This window comes from Rousettus aegyptiacus, unplaced genomic scaffold (genome assembly GCF_014176215.1).
Source record: "Rousettus aegyptiacus isolate mRouAeg1 unplaced genomic scaffold, mRouAeg1.p scaffold_m13_p_14, whole genome shotgun sequence".
Lineage (NCBI taxonomy): Eukaryota > Metazoa > Chordata > Mammalia > Chiroptera > Pteropodidae > Rousettus > Rousettus aegyptiacus.
Window position 1 is genome coordinate 11,073,257 of NW_023416289.1, and position 23,513 is coordinate 11,096,769.

At 34.0% G+C, this 23,513-nt stretch overlaps 1 long non-coding RNA gene across 1 annotated transcript in view; it reads left to right on the plus strand.

Moving 5' to 3' along the window:
• Positions 1 to 20,865, plus strand: part of LOC107511920 — a 41,382-nt gene extending 20,517 nt beyond the window's left edge. Inside the window, exon 3 of the long non-coding RNA XR_001597172.2 lies at positions 18,415 to 20,865. This is a non-coding gene — a long non-coding RNA (uncharacterized LOC107511920). The remainder of the gene's footprint in view (positions 1 to 18,414) is intronic.
• Positions 20,866 to 23,513: the final 2,648 nt, after the last annotated feature.

Below are 23,513 nucleotides of genomic sequence, written 5' to 3' on the forward strand. Positions count from 1 at the left end.
CTGCTCCAGGCTGGAGAGTCTGGTGTGGGGCTGGGACACCTCGCTCTTCATGGGGGGACCTTTGCAGCCAAGATACCCTTCTTGATTCTCAACTGGCACACATGGGTGTGGGGTCAGCCCTTTTTGCATCTCCACACCTCTTACCAGTCTCCAGGTGACTTCTTCTTTATAGCCTTAGTTATAGGACTTCTGTTCAGCTTGTCTATGGATAAATCTTAATGTTGATTATTCTTTAATTTAGTTGTAATTTTAATATGGTCATGGGAGGAGGCAAGCACAGCATTTATCTACTCTGCTATCTTGACCAGAATTCCCTGATCTTGATTTTTAATGTAGATTTTGGTAGAATATGTCATAGTGTTCTATTCTGAATAATCAGTGTAGTCATAGTAAGAATAAAAAATTTTTTGTTATATAAATATGGGAAACAGAAGACGTACCATACTTTGCCATATCTATAGCTCAACCAGCATGGTATTCAGCTTTCAAAAGTAATGCCAGAATATGTTTTGTAGGAGAGAGTTGTTGTCTATCATGCTCCAAATCTCAAAAAGTTATAGAAATTTCTGTGAGAACTTATAACTTAGTATGAATCTGACATTCATAATATGTGTAATTTTTTTTCTAATTTTCCAGGCTCTTACTGTTCTTTAGGGTAATGAATTACTTAAGTTCATTAGGAACCATAATTATTACCAAAAGTTACATTATCCTGCTCTATGGGTTTGCCCTATGTTCTGAAAAGGACCACTTGGAAAATGATGGGGGATATTTTCTTGCTATTCTTATGAAAGTTAAGATTGAAATTAGTGATCGCTTCACTTTTTTTCTAGTTATTTCAGGAATTCATCATTTTAAAGAAACAAGTACTATTATCAGAAGAATAATTTATTCTGAGTCTTGCTCTTTCATTTTGTCTTCATATTTTAAATTACTCAACTGTGTTACCTCTTCACAGAATTTACTTAAGAATTTTTTTCTAATTTCAGATTATTGTCTCATTTTGTACTTTTATTTAAACTAAGAAAATATTAAAAATACTTATGGAATTATCCTAATTATGACATTAGATTTCCGTATTTTTCTTTTTTATTATTGCTGTTCACATATTTTAATCATGGAATGTGATCTCTGTTCATTTTTATTATTGTAATCCACTTCCTACACTATGTAGAAAGAAAAGCAAGTAAGAATACTAAACTGTACGCACAACATATAACACCACTTAGATCATTTGGAAAATTTTATGTAGTATTTATCCTCTAATCCTTCCATCATAATTAGAATTCACTGAGTTATTGTTGCTTTCCTTGCAGTGATGTCGACATTTATAGAGGTATTCACAATAGAATCTGCAGTATCATAAAACTGGTGTCGCCATATGGATTTCTGAAATATCCCTGAGTACTGCAGTATCTCTAAAAGCCATCTTAAAATGTTTTTATTTTCTTCCCAACTCATTTTCCCCCATAGCTTCTCTCTATTTCTGCAAAATTTGGATAAGAAATTTTAAGAGGCATATCTTTTCCTTGTGCATAAAACCCAGGTGTAGGATATGTGTTCCATTAACTTAAAACAAGAATTAATTCTTATTTTAGACACTGATAAAAATGGAAAGTAACGTGGGATTTAATTCCATTTCTTATAGTTTTACTACTATCTTTTTTTTTTTTTTTTTTTTTTTTTTTACCAAAGATCACTATTTTTTATTCCTGGCTTATTAATCATTCTAACATATGGTGTGATGATGAGCTTTAAATTCATATGTGGTTTTTTTTGCACTTAATTCATTGCAACTGCATGTAATCAGGCAATAATATGTGATCAAAATGAAATAGTGAGACTTCAGTGTCACCTTTACAGACTATCAGATAGAAGCTAGGCCATTATAATTTTATTTTCTTGGAATCTAGTCAATGTTACAAGAAATATTTAAAATAATAATTAAGTATTGCAAAATGACTAATGATATCCAAATATTGTTGCTCTCTCCATTCCAAATTATCATTCTTAAGTAAATCCTAAGTTTTATGAGAAGCCTATGTGATTTATTTGACATGGATGATTTAAGAAAATATAGGGTTGCTACATATGAGCAAGTCATCTTTCTCTTCTTTATATATAAATTTAGCAGTGAGTTTAAAGTTTTCATGGAGCCAGTGCCAGGCCGTATAACACCAGGTTATAAATTCTGTTATCTTGAGAATGTGGAGGTCACATCTTTTTGTTTGTTTGATTTTTGTTTGTGCTTTGATAATGGGTTTAATTCTAAACTCTAACATTAATTATGGCTGTTCCACAGTTTTTCATTCTTGAGACTGCTCGAACAAATCTGTAGATTTAAATATAATTACTTTTAATTGTTCTTGCCAATCTCTTTATTAACCCTTTGGGTTCATAGTTTTTTCAACCATTGGCTTCAACGGTGTCTTAATAATGTTCTTAATTTTCTTGTTATTACAGAAATTTTCTTGTTATTATACAGAAAGCTAAGCAAAAGAACTATTCAACATTCCGGCCAAATCTAACTTGTTGTGCTTTGTACTGGTCCTGTCCCACTCCCTTCTGAATCTACTTTTAATCCTTTCTGATTTTCTTCTCCCCTATTGAGTATTATTTCATTTTGCTTTTTGTCTTCTGTTTTATCTGACCCATGATGATTAGTATATCATGTCTCTCATATTTCCTACACAGTTCTTTATTTTATTCATTTCTCATTTATTCATTTCATTTTATTCACAGTATTCTTCATTTTAACTATTTGCTTTAAAAAATATATCCCACTGTGTCTAGTTATAACTGTAACACTTCTTTGCATCATAAATTTGACTCATTTGTGACTACAAACTCCCAAGTTTTTTCCCACCTTTAAATATCCTTTTATTTATCTTCACGGGTCAAAAACTCAAGATGAATGACAAGCTGTGGGCAAATGATAAAAGGGAATTTATGCTATGTGGAAGTGGCAGATTGGGATAGCATTATGGGTTCATCCCAGAGCTACCTGGAGGTCTTGGTTAAACTAAACAATTATTTAGTGTATCGTTTAGGCTGGCACTTATATCTGCTTATGCCTTTTATCACAACTCTTACTCTCAAGACTGAGTTGCTTTGGCTTAGAGGCCCATTGCCTATTTCTCAACAAGCACATCTCATCTCTTAAAAGATTACTTGAAAGGAGAAAGGAATGGAGAAACCCTAGCCACGACAGTTCATATCTGAAAGATACACACAATTCGAAATGTTTAACTATCTTTCTGAAACACATCCATGATTTCCTTAGAATTAGTTTCACTGAAGAAAAAAAGCTTAGGTTTGCATCTTTCCATTGTTTAAAGCTAACTCTATAGACTTGATATTATCAGTATTCTGTCCTTGAACCATAGCGGATCCTGCTCCAGAGTCACCTAGCAGTATTCCCAGCTTCTTAGTTGTTCAAGTATTTTTTTACTCTACAGTTTACTCTATGTGGGTATATAATTTAACAAGTCTTGTTATTTTTACTCTGTAGGTTCACTTTCAGGTCTATAATTTTCAAGTATAAAAGTTTCTACTTACAAAAAAAATACATTTACTCAGATATTCAAAGTTATATTGATAAAATTTCCAAAAAATGAAAACTGAGATTCTACTATTCTATTTTTATATAATACCCTGTCATAGATAAATAAAAAGAGAGACAATTGAGGAGGGAGACAGAAAGAGAAATTACATAGCAGTTTCTAAAAGAATGATAGAAAGTAAAGTCTGAAGACAAGACAGATTTTCATCAGAGTTCATCCAAAGCCATGTAAATTAAACTGAGGACAGTTGATAGATTAGAAAAATAAATAACAGAAAAAATATTTTACTGAAGGATTAGTTCACTTCAAGGACGCCTAGTGCTTGTGGAAAGTGTAAAGCGAAGTGGAAAACAGAAGGCTTAGAGAAAACACTAAATTATCTTTCAGCCTTTTAAATTATTTCTGCAGATCCTATTACAGGGTGGGGGGTTGCTGCAGAACAAATCATAAGAATTGCCATATCCAGCTGTCCACCAGTTACTAAAGAAAAGTGGGAGAGGCAATAAAACATGCATTCATGTTCCATTCATCACCATGTCATCCTCAGATGCAGATATTGTTTAGCACCATTACAGAGCTAAACTTTTGTGCAAATTAACACATACTCTCTGAATTTAGATATTTTTCTTTCACCAACTCAGAATAACTCAGCCTTTCCTCTTATTTTTCAAAGGAAAGCATCATCTGATTCATTTTCTTTTAGACAAGTTTTTAAAATGTAGGAGTGACTTTTTGTTATTGTACCAGAGTCAGTAGTTTATAGTTTAATTTTTGAAAGGCTACAACTACTCTTGTTTTCTCTAGCTTCCGAAATAGTGTCATAATATCTTAGACATGTTCTTTAAACAGCCTTTCTTTCATTCTTAATGTTTTTTGGATCTGAGCAGAAATCAATACATTTATAGAATGACAGAATCGAGCATTAGCTCCGGTATAAAATATGTAGGATGTATGCGTATATGTGTGTTTCGAATCAGAGATTATGAACTATAAGAAGTCATCAAATGCTGAGTCTAAATGTCAAAATTGAATAAGAACCCCATACTCAAATCAAGTTGAGTTATTAAGTAGAAGTCTTTGGGGATAATTAAATGGGCAAAATAGAAATATCTGAGTACCAGTGTTCCCATTCGATTAAACTTTGCTCTCATATTTACAAAACAAAGATTTGAAATAACATTTTTGTTAAGTGGATTTTTTTCTCTGCCCATCCATGGAATCCTTAAAGCAAATTTTGAGAGAAGAAATCAGAAGGCTGTCATTGATATAGTCTCTGCTCTGGGTAAAGTAACAACAACTTCATTTCCTATACTTCAAACAGATTAGATAGAACTCTTAAATTACTTTATCAATAAGTGATTTCTCTCTCATCTTTGTAATAAGTACTATTTAAAAAGCACAGAGTAAGAAGAGGAATTTAAATATTTTATACTAAATGACATGCTATAAAATTAATATACTTTCTGAAACATGTCCATGATTTCTTAGGAGAAAACCAATAAGAATGTATTATTCTCATTAATTTTCTTCATTGTTGGTTTCTTCCTCATCCCCATTTCAAGCTTTCCTCTGTCTGGAGGAAATATAGATATCTATCAAGTCTATCATTTTCAATCTTACCTTTATCACTTCTTTTTTATTAAATTTTGGTTAGGCAGTCTCTTTGTGGTGTCAATATATGTTAGGCCACTAGCAGATTTCTGCATCTAGTTATCATGGCAGCAAGTAATATAGGAGTCACAGAAGGGTGAAGCATTAGTTATGTCATTGGTTGGTGATTGCTCCTGGGAAAAGCAGAAGTGTTTAAAGGCCTACAGATCTCTGAAATGTAGTTGCGACCTCATTTAATACAATGATTTCAATATTTGGAATGATTCATGTAAAATCTTTTGAAAATACTATATCAAGCTAAATATTTCCTATATCATAAAAATTTGATGACTTGCTAATTTACATAAACTGGCCACTTAAAGCAGTCCTTCTATTTCAAGCATGGGAGTTTTAAAAAAGGGCTATTAATGTGTCATTCTGTATGCTGACCCAAAATATCAAACCCTATATCCAGAATATAGAAAATAGACTAAATAGAAGAAAAATGAAATTATGATATTTGTAGATTAATGCAATAAATCAGCTCATTCATTAAATGTATTATAAAGTGATTAAAGTTGGTAGGATACATTTTCTGAGCCTTAAGTTAGGAAACTGCTTCCACATAATTCATTTACATGAAAAGGGGTAGTTCTAAAACAAGATTCTGACAATTTGGTGGATTTGTTAACCTGAACACTAGTGTCAAATATTTCTAGGTAAACTATTTTTAAAATCCTTTTGAACTCATAACTGAGGTAACAAAGTAAGAAAATTTATTTCCCAGAGGGTAAAACTAAGATGATAAAGAAATCTAGTAAGTATGAATTAATTCTGTAGCTGCTTGGAGGAATTTGCCAATCTCAGTACCCAAACGTCTATGATTTTAACTGCCATATAGGCCTTGGAGCTGTGAAAGACACAGAATTATAGCTAAGATTTCCATATATAAAACTGAAATCCTCCAAAAACTACACCCCGGATGAAAAGGTAGAACTGAAAAAAAAAATCGTCCTATTGGGACAATAAGAGCTCAAGAAAATTTGTCTGACTAGCCTTGGGCTCTGGATTAAAGGGATGAGAGTAAAGAGAGATACAGAGAAAGAAACAGCGAAAAATGAAATACCCAGTATCTTCTAAGTATCCATAGCTACAGGTGCGCCCTCCTTCTGGTTGGATCAAATTTACCTTGCTTGCATGTTTTAGGAATTCCCAAACTGAGAAATTGACACAAAAAGTCAACCTCGGCTAGAAAAATCCATGCGGCACCAATAAAAAGCAAAAGCAAAGATTTCGGAGAGACATACCTTTGTCCAAGGATTCCCATAAATAGAACCCCACTAAAAATGAGCTCATAACCCAAAATTAGAAACTAGAGAAAGAAAGCAATCCATCGTAATAGTCATCAGACACAATATCAGTATTAGATGCCCCAAAATTTTCAATAATAATAGCATTATAGGTAGAGACTATAAAATAGTCTAACAAGACTATGAAACTGTTCTAAATATTTAAAGATATAGAAGAAGTGAAAAACATGAGAACAGACAGTATCAAATATCCAGACAGACTTTTTTGAAAAAAGAACTTCTAGAAATAAAAAATTAAGTTTATTAAAATCAGAAGGTCCATTCTCAAATACAGAGATTCTGAAATTTCCCAAGACAAAATATGTTTTTTGTTGAGTTGAACAATGAGGTTCCTTATAGATACTTTCTTTACTCAAACCACATGCCATTTTTCCAGAGACTTCTAGATCTTAACATGTGACTTTTATAATCTCTTGAGAGCTAACTTACTGAGTTCTGGCAAATCCTAAGCCAGCATGCTATGTGTTAGTTACAGTGAATAGCCTCTTCAAAATAAACCACATAACACCGATGTTGATCCTGTTAGATTAAGACAGATTAAAAATCTAATACATAGTTTTGCTGTCAGGTCCTAAAGGTCAAAGGTCAATATAGTATATTGCAATAAGGCTATAGGTTACTCATGCTCCAATATTTTATCATAATAAACCAAATAGGGATGAAACACCCAGCAGTAGCCCATAAATCTATTAGCAGTGAACTGTCAATGTCCTATATACCAGGGTAATTTGTTAATTCAGAGTTGGGTCTCTTTTTCACTAGACCTTGTAAACTCCTTTCTGAAACATCAATAAACCATCTGCTTTGACTTGTTAATCAAATGACTTTATTCAGTCCAAAGCAATTTTTTCCTAATAAAAACAGAGTATTTATCTCCATGGCTATAAAAGAGGATTGTTTTCAACTGTTCACTTATAGTTAAGAAGCACATTTAGTTTGGATTGATTTCCAATGCTTCGGTCATATCTTGTCACTTTCCATTTCTTACACACGGCATCTCAGTTTAGCCATTTAGGAAAGGAAAAACAGTCAAATTCTGGATGTGGTATGGGACCAGCACACAAAAACTGAGTAAGTTTGAGAGAAGAAAGAACTTCCCCAAAACAACTGTGGATTAACATTTTTATATCATGATTTTCCTCTGTTTGGACGTTTTCTTTTTACTCTGAGTGTTCACACTAGCCACCATTTCTCCCTCAACTGAGGTTTCAGATTTTTGCCTTTTAGTCAGTATTGCTCTGTTCTGAGTCACAGGGCAGAAAATGTTTATAATAGAAACTTTTTATCCTCTCTTAAGCTTTATTGTGTTAGTGTAAAATAAAGTCAGCCTCAGTGAAATGAGATCAGAGCATGTGAAGCCCTGCAAAGTTACACCAGAAAATTGACCCCCTTTCCTCCAACCCACCAAAATGAGATAAAATGAGTATTTCCGAGGTATCTGTGGGGATACTCTCATGCTCTGTGAATGAGCATCTTGAGGAATCGTCACGCTTCTTGCACCCTCTGTCCTTGGAGCTTACTGCCAGCTGGCAAATGGAGCACAGCCTCTGACCTCTGACCTTGAATCAGCTCTTCTTGAACTGTTAAAAAAAATGATGTCTGGGGAGAGGTCTGAGTGTTTGAGTTATTACTGGGTTCTGCCCTCTTAAAAAACAAAGAAAACGCGTAGGTGTCCTTAATAAGCAGAGGCCCCAAATGCGGCACACATCATGGTGCATTCTGGGAATTGTTTCTCAGGGGCACGGCTTCCTTTTCCACTGCAAGTCCTTGAACAAAGGAAAATGTATTCAGCAAATAAAAAGTGTAATTAAAATGTCTAAAGTTTTTTGCAGACTTGTTTTGATTCGTTTTATTTGGTGAGCCACCATGTAGATTTTTTATGTTGGAGGTGACTTTGTGGAGGGAAGAAAGGCCAAACAGTCCCGGTCCTCTCAACCTCCTTTACCTTTTCACTTTTACAGAGAGGCGAAAAGAAAACCTTCTAAGCCCTTACTTCAAATCGTAGGCTTTCTTTTTTGAGCCTAATGGGAAAAAAATGTGAGAAACATCTGAAATTTTATGGTTATAGCAATGCATTTCTAACATGGCAAGTTTTTGCCAACATTTTCTATTATTGATTTTAACATGATTGCCATGAGATTTTTCTCTTAATATTTCCATAAAAAGTGAATCAAATACATTAAAATTAACTGCCCTTCAGGTATTAAAATTTTGCCAAATTAAATATTCATTATTTCTCAATAAATGAAGTATTGAACCATACCATTCACTCCAGCATTATGTCTTCTCACCTAACTCATAACTAGAAGAGATCACCAATCATGAACTCTGCTAATGTTTTCCACACTGTAGATTATTTTCATGAGGACAAGTAGAGCCTGTTACTGAAAATCTTGGTGTAAACATTCCTTCAGGTATGGTTGAGTAACATAATCTGTGTCTGTATGAGAGGAACTGATGGACAGATGCCAGGGTTTTATATTGAGAAGGATAAATTGGGCTGGAATGAGAATGGGAGTACCAAAAAGTACAAGAAAATTGTGTATATAATTCAAAACATGTGTTAAATTAACACTATTTGAAAACCCACATTGTCATTATCAAACCCAGTGTTGTAGACGCCCAGAACCTTATTTAAGGTTAATTTATAGACTCAACAGTGGTATTTTGAGGGTAGAGAGCAGATCATGATACAATTATATTTAGAATGCAGAGTCCAGTAAACAGCTAATTCATGCAATTCACACCAAAGTAAAATGTAGTTGGCTTGAAACTCGAATTGACAATATCATTTCAAATTCCTTAAGTAGTTGGGTCATTTTAACCTTGTCGATTTGCCTCCTCGGCTTTGTTTTTCCTTACTAACATACAGTTTGGATTTGGTTTTTTAAAATGTTTCATGGAAAGTTTTACAAAGAGGGTAAGTAATAGGACAGGAAAAAAAAAAAACATTGATCGTAAGGGGCAGACTAAGTCAGTGACTCAAAATGCCATGAGAATTGGACAACACAATTGAATGTCACCTTTTTACCCGAGATGAGGGGGTTGAATAGAGTGCTGGAATGTATTGTGATAGATTGAATTAGACTATCAAAGACTCTGCAGAACATTTATGAACATGTCTAAGCAATGGGTAGAAACAAATTAATAGGGAATTAAAAGATTGATTAAAGTGTTCCTACCTGGCAAAGCAGTAATCATATGAAAGCTAGTATATAAGTGAAAGGAATATAATTATATACTTCTAATCCTTCCAGTAGGACTATACAAGAAAATTTGTCTTTTATTCAGGATCTTAATAAAAGAAAATGAATGACTGTATTTTCAGACATTAAAAGGTTAAAGAAACTAAAAGCTCAGTCAAGTTTAATAGAAGTTAATATGTGTGGCTGGCTAAGCGAAAATTAAATAAGAAATGGCCATAAACATTTAAATTTCAAGGAGAAATATAAACTCTCTAACATGCCACTGGGGGTTATGTATGTAAGAAAATAAGGTTATTTCTTCCTAAAACATGAAACTTTAAGCTCACCATTAGGAAATTTAACTAGGATTTATTAGGCTAAGTTTTAAATATTTTCTATAAGGTTTACCCTTAGCATTTATCTTGAGCTCGTAATTCTTTGATCTAACAGTTCACTAAATAAAAATCCCAAATTAGTACAGAAAAGATAAAATGGTTTCTATTATTGGATAGTTTCCCATTATAACACATCTGGACCTTATTAATAAGAGAGTTTCTTGATTTGGTGTTTTTCATTTCCTACTTTATATATATAGATATAGATCTCCTAATGTTTTAAAATAACAGTTTATGTTTAAATAAAAAATCAGAAAGATAATATATTTGTGTATGCAAAATTGACAATATATTTGCTTATCCATTTAAGAAAGATTATTTAGAAACTAGGAGTTTGCTTCAAATTTGTCGTTTTTAAAAATTACATTTGAAAGATGCAAAAACGCTAGGAACCTTTGAAAGACAAATACTTCTATTAACTTATAAATTAGTACTTTTCGACTGGATGGTCAATTATTATATAAATAAGGGTATGTCTCCAGTTATTTATTTTTGTGTAAAGATAGGTACTCAGTGTACAGGGGTGCTGATTGAAAATGCAATTCTGACTCAGCTAGATTGGAGAGAGAATTCAGGAATTTGCATTTTAAATCACCATCATAGATGATTCTTATATAAATGATCTATAGACCAGTTTATGGAAATCTACTTTGACACTTAAATATGCTTTTTAAAGGTGAGGTATTGAATTCAGTTTCTAGTAATAATAGTAGAGTAAGTAATTTGGACCATCTCTCCTACGGAGAACATTAGAAAAGCTAAATGAAATAGAAACAAAAATTCGTTTGAGGCCTTGTAATACAAAAATGTAGTGAAAAGCTTTGAGACCAACTGAAAAGACATTCAAGAGAAATGAGTCTGGCATTTAGGAGTGCGTTTCTCCAAGAGGTACCTGCCATTTTCTATGGATTCAAGCATCTGCCATTTCCAATAAAGATGGCTAAAAGACTGAGAAGCTGAATAGAGATGCTGAAAATATGAAACTTATGGGGAAAACAGGAGTGCAAGGCCTACAAAGAAGAGAGTAATACCTGATTAAATGTAAAGATGGGTGAACCTGATATAGACCAGCCTACCCAGGGACTGAAAACCAGCTTCAAATGATTTCAAATCTTGATCTAATTAAGATGACACAAAATTGCTAGTGTCCTTATGCATGCCCAAAAATAAATGTGAATTTTTGTAGAGGAAGATAAAATTATCCCAAGCCACCAACTGTCTCCACATTTTTCATGTACAACCAAACAAAAAAACAAATCACAGGAAAAGATAAAACCACAAGACAGAAAATCAAGAGAAACAACATTCAATAGAAAGAGACTTAACGGATAGTTCATATAATGGAGTTTTTAAACACAGATTTCACAATTAGTCTGCTTAATATAGGTGTTCTCTCTATAGTCTGATATTAATCCTTTATTGGATAAGTGATTTTCAAATATTTTCTCCTGTGGGTTGCATTTTTACTCTAATGATAGTATCCTTTGATGTATAAAAGTGTTTAGTTTTCATCAAGTCCAATGTGTCTCTTTTTATTTTTATTGCCTATTCCTTTAGTGTCATATCTAAGAAATCATTGTGAAACCCAGTGTTGTGACACTTTTGACGTATGTTTTTATCTAAGCATTTTTATAGCTTTAGTTTTTATGTTTCAGTCTTCGATCCATTTTGAGTTAATTTTTTGAATGAGGTTTCAGGTAAGGGTCTAATTTTATTCTTTTGCATGCGGATAGCCAGTTTTCCCAGCACAATTTATTGAAAAGATTGTTCTTTCTCCCACTGAATGATCCTGACACCCTTGTTGGAATCATTTGACTATTATATTAGTGTGCTTTGGATGCCATGACAAAATACTATCAACTCCGTGGCTTAAACAATGAAAGAGAGAGCTCTAGTATCTCTTCCTCTTCTTATAAAGACACTGTGTCAGATTAGGGTTTCTACCCATATGACTTAATTTAATGTAAATCACTCCTTAAGGGATTTATCTCTAACACAGTCAGAGATATGTTAATATCCGTGTTGCTAACAATATCATTCCTAACAAAGTGCCTAGTGTACAGAGGCACATAGTTATTGAATAAGTGAATAAATTTAATTCCTTGGAGCTAACTTCATTTCCTAGAGTATGTAAAAAAAGATGGCATAAACTTCGGAACAAACCCAGTATGAGAAGCCAAACTTGGAATCTGAACACTAAAATCTTTTACTTTCAAATTGAAAACTAAGAACAAGAATAGTTATTGAGATCTATACTCAGCCGCGACACTTTAAATATGGCCAATATGGCATGTACATTTTAAGCTATCATTTATTGAAAGTTTTTCTATCTGCTATTTAATCTTCCAAACCATGCTATATAGTGTATACTATTATTATCTCCTTTTGAAAGGTGAAATTCAGAGAGGTGAGGTAACATGCTCAAGGTTGCAGAACCAGTAAAAGAAAGAACTGGCATTTTAACTCTACTTTGTCCGGTAGGGGGAAAAAAAGCAGTATTAACCACCGTGTCTCCTAGGTATATTTTGGTTTTCTGTTCTACTGGAGCAGAGTAACTTTTGGTCTTGTAATAAAAATAACATTCTTATAACACCAATACATGATTAGGGAGAAATATAAGAAAATTCAAGTGAGTGAAAAGAATATAAATTATACCTATAATCCTCTCATCCTTTGTGGGGCAATACTCTTTATCAATCTGAAAGAAGTCTTCATACCTCTCAAAGTATTAAGATCCTTGTCATTCATTTTTGTTCACTGCATATAATCTTAGTTTGAAATTTGGATATTTGACATTCATGGAAAAAGCAATACAGCATATGTATTTTTCCAACCATTGTCTATTTTTTCCTTAGCATTCATTCATTCATAATTCAATCATAAGTGTTTATTAATGTTCTGTTTTGTTCCATGCATTCTGTTACCTTTTGATAAAACAACAGTTATCAAAAACAGACATGGTCCCTGCCTTTATGGAGCTCTCAGTGGATTTGAAGAGTGTGACATAAATAAAAAATGACATAAATAAATAAACCAACTATACTATAATAAGCACTGTGCAAGAACGGGTTGTGAGTTTGTAATAGAGTTTGACTAGTCAAAAAGGTTTTTCTGATTAAATGACGAGTAAGCTGATATTTGATGGAAAGGTAAAATAAGGAAAGAGGAGCCTTCCAAGGAATGGTAATATGTGCCAAGCCCTAAGATAAGAGAAATCTGGGGGGAGAGGGAGATAGAGAGAAGGCCAGCGTGGCTAAGGATAGAGACATTATTAGAGACTGTCCAACAAGATGAGGCTGGAGAGGAAGGTAGGGACAAACCCATGCAAAGACCTTGAGGTAGGATCCTTCGTACCTGGTATATTCAAGGAGCAGCAAGGATTCCAGCATGGCTAGAATGGCATATGCAAGGAAAGAATAGCAGAAAATGAGGTTAGAGAGGCAACAAGGTGCCAGATGGTCTTGCAGTGCTAACCAGTAGCACTTTTTGCAGTGTTCTCTATCTGCCGTCCACTATGATAGCCACTGCTCACTTTAAGCACTCAAAATGTGGCAAGTGCAATTGAGGAGCTAAATGTTAAATTTTATTTAATTTTAATTTTAATGTCTCTGGCTGCAATGTACAATATAGTGCCTATTAAACACTTGAAAGGTGGCTAGTATAGCAAAAGAATTTAAATTTTATTTTATTTTAATTAAAATTGAAATACTCATATGTGGCTAGTGGCTACTATACTGGACAGTGCAGTTATAGCCTTTTGACCTTTGGCTTTTATTCTGAAGTAATTAAATTTGAATCACTTAAGGCTTATAGCCAAATTGGTGTTTCATTTTACTTTTAAGCTAAGTAACAAGAACCTAAAGATATGGATCATTTCCTTGACTCTCATTTTTAATTGACGTCTTGAGATGTCAATGTTAAGGTGAGATGTAGGTAGTTAGAGCATATCTAACTTTTTCTTTCTTGCCTCAGCTTATATGTCCCTCATTAAAGCCATCCCTGATCCCCTCCAACTGAGGTAGATCCTCCCACTTAACATTCTCATCAAATACTGTACTTCTCTTCATATCTCTTGTTATATGTTAATCTATGTAGTTATTTATATAACTACTTAATATCTTTACCACAACCTCCAACCACACATAAGATTACAGTCTCTCTTCACTGTATTCATCCATCTGCTTATTTATCCATACTTACTCTCATTCACCCACCTCTGGCCATGTGGAGTATGGACTCCTCTTAACCATCTCTATTCATCCCAGTTGCTTAAAACTATTGATAACCATAAATCTCAATAATATCTTCAATTCATTAAGTAGTCTTTATTGAGAGACATCTCCCTCCCCACAATAAAAAGGAATTTAATTGTCTTAAAGTGAGATGCAAAAGAACTAGTAGAAAAGTACCTTGGTGATTTCGGTAGCTCAGACTGAAGTACTTTACAGCGACAACCCACTGTCTCTCAAGACTTCTCAGTTTTCATGTAAGCCAGAAGAGTATACCATAGTTTAAAGGAATTGCCCATTTTGAGACAGAATAATGGTGGTATGTGACAAATAGTAGTTGTCTCATGGTGTTTCATTTAGATGGCTTAACTCAGTTCAATCATTAGGTTATTTAAGGCTGCATATACCCGTATGTTGAGTTTGTCTTTGGGATTCATTCTCTCCATCAGTTCTTGTTCTGCAGCACATGACATTGCCTTTCACTTACTTTGGTTCAAAGTGGATTGCTTTCTCTACTATATTAGAAAACTGTTGGAACATCTTAGAACAATTTCTGAATTGTACTAAGAAATAGAAACGTATCATTGAGGTATGCTCTCGCATGAAATGTATAGTGACAGTTAAGGCTAAAGTTAGCATCCAGTGACGTGGGTTTCAGTCTTAGCTTGCCCCCAACTCACTGTGTCACCATCAAAGTATTTAACCGCTGTATGCTCAAGTTAGAATCTGCAAAGAGAATCTTTCCTATTCCCTACCTCTTTCATGATAGTAGAAGTAATAAAATAATTCACCTTTGTGAAGCAGACTAAGATCCTTCTACAAAACGAATTCTATACCAAGATTGTTGAGTGTGTTGGTGCATGATTGCTGGTATTGTAAGCCAGGAAAAACAGTAGCCTTTATTCAAGTCATCGCCACAGTAGGTAGACTCAGCTATGTGATAGCTTAGGATTTTTATTCATATGTATTTCTCTCTTCCTGCCAAAACAAGTCTGGAAGGAAGAATGAAGAGTAGTTGTTTCTTAGGAAACTAGTGCCACAATGAGTTGTATGTATGTTAATTTGTTCCTTAAGCAGGACTAGCAATTAACTTGGAATAGTAGGCCTTCATATTTTTTCCCAGTGTTTTAATTTATGTATCACCATTCCTGATGAAAGAAACAAAACAGTAAAAAGAAAAGCTACAGATTACTCTAAAAAGACACCAAATTTCTCAGGGGAGAGATTGCCTTAGGTGGTGCTCTGACCACAGCGCTGAGAGCCACAGTGGTCCAGTGAGTAAAGCATGGCCCTTTTGGATCAAATTGTGCTATACATTTCTATTCTCATTGCTACTCCTAGGATTTCTTATCTCCTGCCCTGGCAAATCATAATACACACACACACCCCCATCTCTGTCCAGTGCACCCAGTGGGGGGGGGGGTAGGGGGCAGAAAAGACAAAGTCATTTATATAATGTGTCTCCCTGCTGAGTCCCTAATGGCCAAAGCTTTTGTTCTGCATTCAGTGGCTGCATGTGATGGGCAGGAAGCTGCAGTCTCCCTTTGTTCCATGGCCTTATTCAGCAATTTAGATCCATCATAAAAATCAAATATGCATGTTACAATCGCCTTGCCTACAACAGCTTCAATTTTCACCTTTCTTTAATTTGAACTCCACAGGGGAAGAAAGAACGAAGAGAGAAAGGGAGAATGGGGGGAGGAAAAAAATTGCTTTGTACTTTTGCTTAGTGGACTGTGAAAATAGGCAGTAATGAAAAAATATATATTTTTAATCTCATAGCTGCTTCCCACTCAAAACAACACATACCACCAAAAGGCCAGTAGAATCCCTTCTTAAAATGCCCTCAAATCATTCTGGTTAGTTCAGGTTCCAAAACTAGATGTGAAATGATGGGGAAAGAGAAAATTATGAGAGCATTACAAAAGAGTAGAGAGACTAAGACTGTTTTTTGGGCTTGAGGAATCATCCTGATCAGAGAGTTATATCTACATCACTTCTAATTATGGCCAAAAATAATGTTTTATGTTCAGCTGACTGTCATGAGTTTCTTTTGTAAAACAAATGATTTGGGGAAAGGGTTCATAGGGGGGGATGAGAGAGATTACATTTAATGATATAATTCCTCTCCAAATAAAACTGAACAGATTGACAGAGATGTTTTCGTCCACTTATTGATTTGCACACAATATTTAAAATGTTTCTCAGAACTTCAAAGGATGTGTTCCCAGAGGTTCAAATAAATTTGCATCAGCAGCTGTGGTATTGATTATTCAGAAAAATACAGAAACCCTTTACCTACTCCATTATTAGACTTGAGCAATGAATGACTTTACAGAGGGGTTCAGGCCCTAATATAAACAATATGTCCAGTATTTATTCGATTTATTAAAAAAATAAAAGATCTGAAGACCAATGCTTCTTCATGCCTGGTTTCACTTACTAATATAGATTTTGAAGGTTCAAGCTAAAGTTGAAGCCGACTAGTTTGAAGATACTTTGCATGTTCTTATAAATGGAGCTCTTTAAGGATAATTCCAGGGAGATTTGCTGTAGGCAACATTAGACAGACACTGAACGTAATGTAGGATGGATGCAAACTGAAGGAGAGATCTTGGAGATCATTCAAGGTTGAAAAGCCTTTGATTGCCTTTAGTGGAGCTTCTTCTGGAAGATGTACAGAATGAGTCTGGGATCAAAACCAATTTCACAAGTTTGATCCAGTTGTAATATGGAAATCCACCAGATTCTGCTATGACTAATTAAAGATGTGTGAAGAGGGTTTTTCTTCTCCAACATTATTGATTTTTCTTTCAAACCCCCCAGTTTCACAGAGAAAATTTCTGGCATTTAAAAGTGTTCAATTTAGTACAGTTCACTGATGCATGTAATCTTTGCTAACTGCATTTCATTTTCTCTGAACTTGGTTTTTCAGGCCCACTCATGTTCTGGGTATATTTTAAATTTACTTTAGGTTTTAAGTGAAATTAAAGAACCACCCAAGACATAGGAGCACTGAGAGAATAAATGTACTATTTGGATTTTTAGTTGCATTTTTTTTCTTTCCTCCATTAGTATAATAGGAAATTATCCATGCCCACAAAATAGAAGTGTAATTTTAAAAGGTATATTCCACACAATTTAATCTTACATATGAGTCAAAGGATTTGTTTATGTCCTGAGTCTCATCTGTCCTGGAAAAAATGAGTAAATTAAGATGAATACCTGGAAATCTGCAACATAGGAGAAGCTGTGATTAGCATAACTCAGGCAAAAGCTCTGGCTCTGTGCCATCTCAACTTCTCTTTCTCTACCCCGTCTTTTGACTCTGCCCCATATCTCTTAGGATATTGTGGATAGATACCATACCCTGTAACTTCTCATTAAAGTCAAGGCCATGTGCTGGCATTTTATGTTTTCAACTTCTCTCAAATGAGGAAGATGCTAGACAGATGTTTCAGATGATAAACATTGCATGTTGGAGAGTGAAGCCCTTTCTCTTTGAATTTAAGATAATTTAAATTATAATTGAACGTTTTTTCTTCCCTATCATATGGGAACTTTGCTCTGTCCTCAGTTCTCTCTTAAGAAATACATTGTAGAAGGACTAGAGGAAAAATTGTTTGACTGTTTTCTTGACCAGTCTTCTTTGTTAGGCCACCTGGTTTACATTTCTGGTGATTCCATCTACTATCATTATTCTTATGTTTTAAAAATAAATGTTAGATTTTTTCCCCTCAAGATCTGAGAGTTCCTCAGCATTAAATACATGTTAAACTTATGCTAAATCTCAATTACCGAAGCCTGTGTCTCTACACACAATCATGGAGAGATTGAGAGTGCAGTCTGCAGAATTAGACAATCTCAGTTCATATTCTGTTTTCATTCTTGATCAGCTCTGTGACCCTGGGCAAGTTAAGCCTTGGTGACTTCATTTGTAAAATGAGTATATGAGGATAATAGTACCTAATTCATAGAATGGTTAGAGTTAAAGGAGATTATGTAAAGCATTGCAGGTTTGGTTTCTAGGGAAGCAGACTCTAAGGTGGACATTAACATTCAGGATGTTTATTATTTATTAGGGAATGCTCTTGAGTTCAACACCTAAGGAAAATGGACTGTGCCATCCCACCAAAGACTTCAGCAAACGATAAAGGTAAGTTTTTTCATCTGAGAGCTGACAGCTGAGTTCCATCTTCCTGTAGGAGTGCCATCAGCTTATGAAGTAAGTCCTCCAGATGTGGGGTCTGGGTGGCACGTCACAATATCTACCAGAAGTGTTTAGTAAGTGCTCAATAAATATTAGTTGTATAATAGTGCTATTGTGTATTTATCTATGAGACCAATCTCATTTTTCAGGATCCCTAAGAATTGCTGCTATTATATATTTAAATTATAAGAGGCAGTATAGTGTTGTGGTAAGAGCATAGCTCTGGAACTGGACTTTGTGAGTTTGAGTCCCGGTTCCCCAGTAAGCAGCTGAATGACCCTACTTACATTAGGATCTTGTGCCTCAGTTTCCTCATCTGCGAAATGGAAGTAATAGTAGTACCTATTTTCATTGGATTGTCATGAGGATTAAATGTCTTAATATTTAACACTGAACATTGCTGATGTAATCTGTTTTCTTATGCTTATTATTTTCTTCTTAAGTGCTGGTGCTTATTATTGTTATTATTTTCTTCTCTCAAGTGAAACAGGTACTTTGGAATCAGACAGTTCTTAGATTAAATCCAAGCTCTGTCACTTATTAGCTGTTTTGATCATGGGCACGTTATTTCATCTATGATAATCAGTTTTCTAATCTGTAAAATAGAATACTGATACTTACAGAATGCACCAAGAATATGAAAATATTGTTTTAGGTACCTGTGTTTTAGTTCCTTTTTGAAATATGGGAATAATCACATTCAGGATGTTGTGAAGGTTATATGAGTTCATGAGTTCATGTATGAAGAGCATGTGGAATGATGCCTGACACAAAGTACACATTCGAGGAAGTGTTAGCTAATGTGATGGTGATTATATGATGGTGATCGTGATAATGATTATGTGATTATTGATGATCATTGATGATTATATGATGATGATGATTAGGTTATTGATGATTATATGGTGATGATTATATGATGATGATTATATAATGATGATGATTATATGATGATGATGGCGACGATTACTACTATATAAAGCACTCTACTCAGGACCTTGCATGTAAAAAGCACTCAAATCTTATTTTCGAAGCTCATCATACATCTGTTTTCTTCTCTCCATTTAGCCTTATTTCCTATTTCATCTGGCCTGCTGTTCCTTTATTCTTGATTATACCTTTCTTCTTCCCTCACTCGCTTAAGGTTTTCGAATGTTATGTGTGATTCAGCATTAAACCATATCCTCTAATATTCTTAAAAGAGCCCCTTTACTTTATTTTTTAAAAAAATTCTGGAATAATAAAGCTGACAAGTAATTAAACATTATCTTCAAGTACAGGAAGACACTCGCTACAGAAAGATAGTTGCCAGTTCTCCATCTTCAGTACAGAAGAAGAAAAATAGATTTAAATGTAGTATAAACATATGCTAATGAATCCCCTCTAGCCCAGTGATTCTCAATCTGTTATCCTAAAATAACTATAACTATTACTTGTTAGTGTGTACCTTGCTTGTGCTATCTTTTTCTGTTGTCATATTATCTTTCCTGATTTCAAAATGGCAGGTACCCTTTATAAATTCATCAGAAAAGGATTTGAGTTTGGACCAGCCATCTACTATTTATAATGGCTTATAAACTACTCCTCTTTACAGTAGTGTGTAATAATAATAAGGGCAGCCAAAACTTTCTTTTGTACTCCAGAGGAAAGAAATAGCCTGAATAAATTCCCCTTATTAATACACACAAGGTTTTTATATTGTTTTAGATTTAAACACTGCCAAGTGTTTATGTTTTATATTAAATTGTTAGTTTGACAGAGATTTGATAGTATAATTGTGGCCTTTATAATCAATCATGTAGAAAATCATCTTAAATAAACAAAAACTGAAGAAAAAGGAACATTTTTATTGGGTTTGTTCAATAGGAGTAAGGAAGATTGGCTTTAAAATAGAAGCAGACATCTGTGGAAATAAAGAAAAATCTGCAATTCCTAAAAACCTAGACTTCTCTTTTGAGGGTATTATCGTATAGAGATCTAGGAAATAGCACAGCTTCAAACATATCCCTTAATAGATGTATTAAAGCTGCATTTTTGATGGCAAAGCTATCGTCTTTATTCATGCTTTGAACTACTTTAGCGTCTTCCACCCAGGAAACTCAAAATCCCACAAATTCTATACATAGTAGTTATCACATGTTAAATGTATAAAACATGAAACTTTCTTTTCCTGCAAGTCCATGGGAGTGTATGAATTATATCTCATAGTTTTTAGAACTTTTAGGGAGCTTCTTCCTGATTATCCCCACTGAAGTGAGACCTATGCTGTATTGGTATGTTTATTAGACTTATAGCACAGGAGAATTTCCAGTTATATTTTCCCATTAAGACATCTCTCAAAAGTATGAGAGGGACAGATGGAGGGAGGGAGGAAGGGAGGGAGAAAAAGAGGGAAAGGGAGGGAGAAAGGGGGAGGGAGGGAAGTAGGAAAGGAGGGAAGGAGAAACACACACACATACACTGGAACTTTTATTTTTTCTATTTTTGTATCATACTTGGCATGTACTAGATATTCAATAAATAAGAATAGTTATGTGAGTCCATAAAAATTTGTTGTCATTTAAAAAGTGATTTTTTTGAGTCGCTATGTATTTATTATATCAATGTCCAAAACAATTCTGGAATTGCCTGTGGTACAGTCTTTTGAATATACTTACCTTTTCATATCAGTTAACATTTGCCGAATACCTCTAGTATTTATATTTTTTTCTATTTCTCTCTTCCTAAGGTGTTTTTACTTATTTATTTGTTTGTTTATTTAATTTTCAATTGCAATTGACATGCAATATTATTTTAAGTAGTTTCAGTTGTACAGCACAGTGGCCACTATGTAGTATATATTTTTAGTGTCATGATTTCACCCGTCAGTGGTTCATCTATTTTCCATTATAACAATTGCCTGCCAATCTTCCTGTGTCAATAACAATAACTGAATGCTGAAGGGATACACTGAATAAGAAATGGTTCCACTCCTTCAAGAGCTGTAATTTTAGAAACACATGTACAAATTAATATAGTACATAATACAGTGTTATAATAGTTAGAAGTATATAGTGAGGAAGTGTGTGGGTGAGCTTCATGGAAGTGGTAGCATTTCAGATGGATCTTGATGGCTATGGATAGACAAATATGGGAGAAGGGGTATAGTGGCCCCTAAGAAAATTGTAAGCAAAAACCCAAAAGCAGCAAAGCACTTGGTTAGGTCAGAGAATGGTGAAATATTAGGTAAAAGCAGGAAAAGAAATAGGGAGATAGAACCCTGGAGCAGAGTGCCTGGGTATAAGTCTCAGTACTGAAACGTATTAACTAGTTCTTCAACTGTGAAATGGGGATAATATTTTTACCTACCTCACAGGTCGATATGAAGAATAATATCTACTGTATACGTAGAACAACATCAGGCACACAGCAAGCCCTATGTAAGTGTTAGAATGCAAGAGAGTAGAGAATCTTCCCTGGAAGCCACTGAAAGTTTTTGAGCAGGAGGGCAAAAGATAAGCCTTGAAAGGATGATCCTGGTAGTCCTGTGCATAGTTAATTGTCACAGAGGCATTAATTAAAAGGCAAAGATCTGGGAAGAAGAAATGAGGGCTTGGACTGGGGCATAACTGTGAGAATGGAAGGGAAAAGATGGGTGTAACAGATACTGCAGGGTTCCCGTGACATGCCAGTACTAACGTTTCAAGTTTTCATTGAGAGTATCATTGTTTTTTGAAACAATCAAAAATCATTTGGAAATAAGTCAAGTGACTAAGGTGAGAGATTTGGGGTTATAAAACAAAGAAAGAAATGGATTTAAAAGTAATGAGATGGATTCTGTTCTATGGCTAATACTATAGACAATTCTAAAAGAGATGTGCTAGAAAGCAAAAAATGTATAGTACATTTATCAGTAGAATAGATATACAATTTCCTCAGGTTATTACTGTAAAGGAAAACAGTTGGTAGTATGAATGTTAGTATACTTATTTAATCACTAATAGTGCTTATACTACCTTTTTAATGAAACATTTTATATAATGTTCAAAAATATCATAATTTATAATGATAATCTCTTGAATACATTCTTATAGAATGGAGATAAAAAATTCTTGAAGTATAAGGACCATAATTTGGCCTTTTATTCATTTTAAGGACCATTTCTTACTGATTACTATACCTCCTAGATGCTACCATATCTTGTTGACTTTCTTCCTTTCTATTACTATTTGCTTTTATGTTCTACTTAAAAAATAGCCAGTTAAAATGAAAAAAGGAAGAGAGATTGGCAAAGCCAGTATTTGTTAATTTTAGGTACTACTAAAGCTAGGGAGGAGACATCTATTACATTTGGGTAATCCAAAAGGCTTTACATAGCTGTTCAAAGATGCATTCTTACACTACCATTTTCTGTATTCTGTTGTAATCTTGGTATCATTATTTTATTGGTTCTGTTAAGGGTCTCCATAACGTATTGTTTACCTATGTGCAGTTCACTTAATATTGTTCTATATGCTAATCCAATTAGCTTTCTCTTGTCACTTTGCACCTGCTCTAGAATGATTAGAAAAGACCAAAAGCTTCCCTAGAAGAATTTCATATGACGCACTGAACATTGTGTATTACTTAAAACACTCTTTCAGGCAGATAAACCACAACACAAGTTTTTAAGGTGAAATTGATAGAAATGTTTCCAAAGTAAACATACTACTTATAGACATATATCTTTAAAAATTATCAATTAATGAATACATAATGGAATATATGTTTGCACAATAATAATGTCACAAAAGGAATATAGTTAGTAATTTCTTGTCAGTTAGGAAGGTATCTTATGATTGGAGACTACATCAGGAACAGGGCTTTTTTTCAATCAGATATGCCCAAGGAACTAGACATCTGTTTTCACTTTCTGTAGTGAAAAGTTTGAAACAATGTGTGATGTTCTAAAAATGAAACAGAACTCCTTGATGAATTAAGAGCAGAAACCTG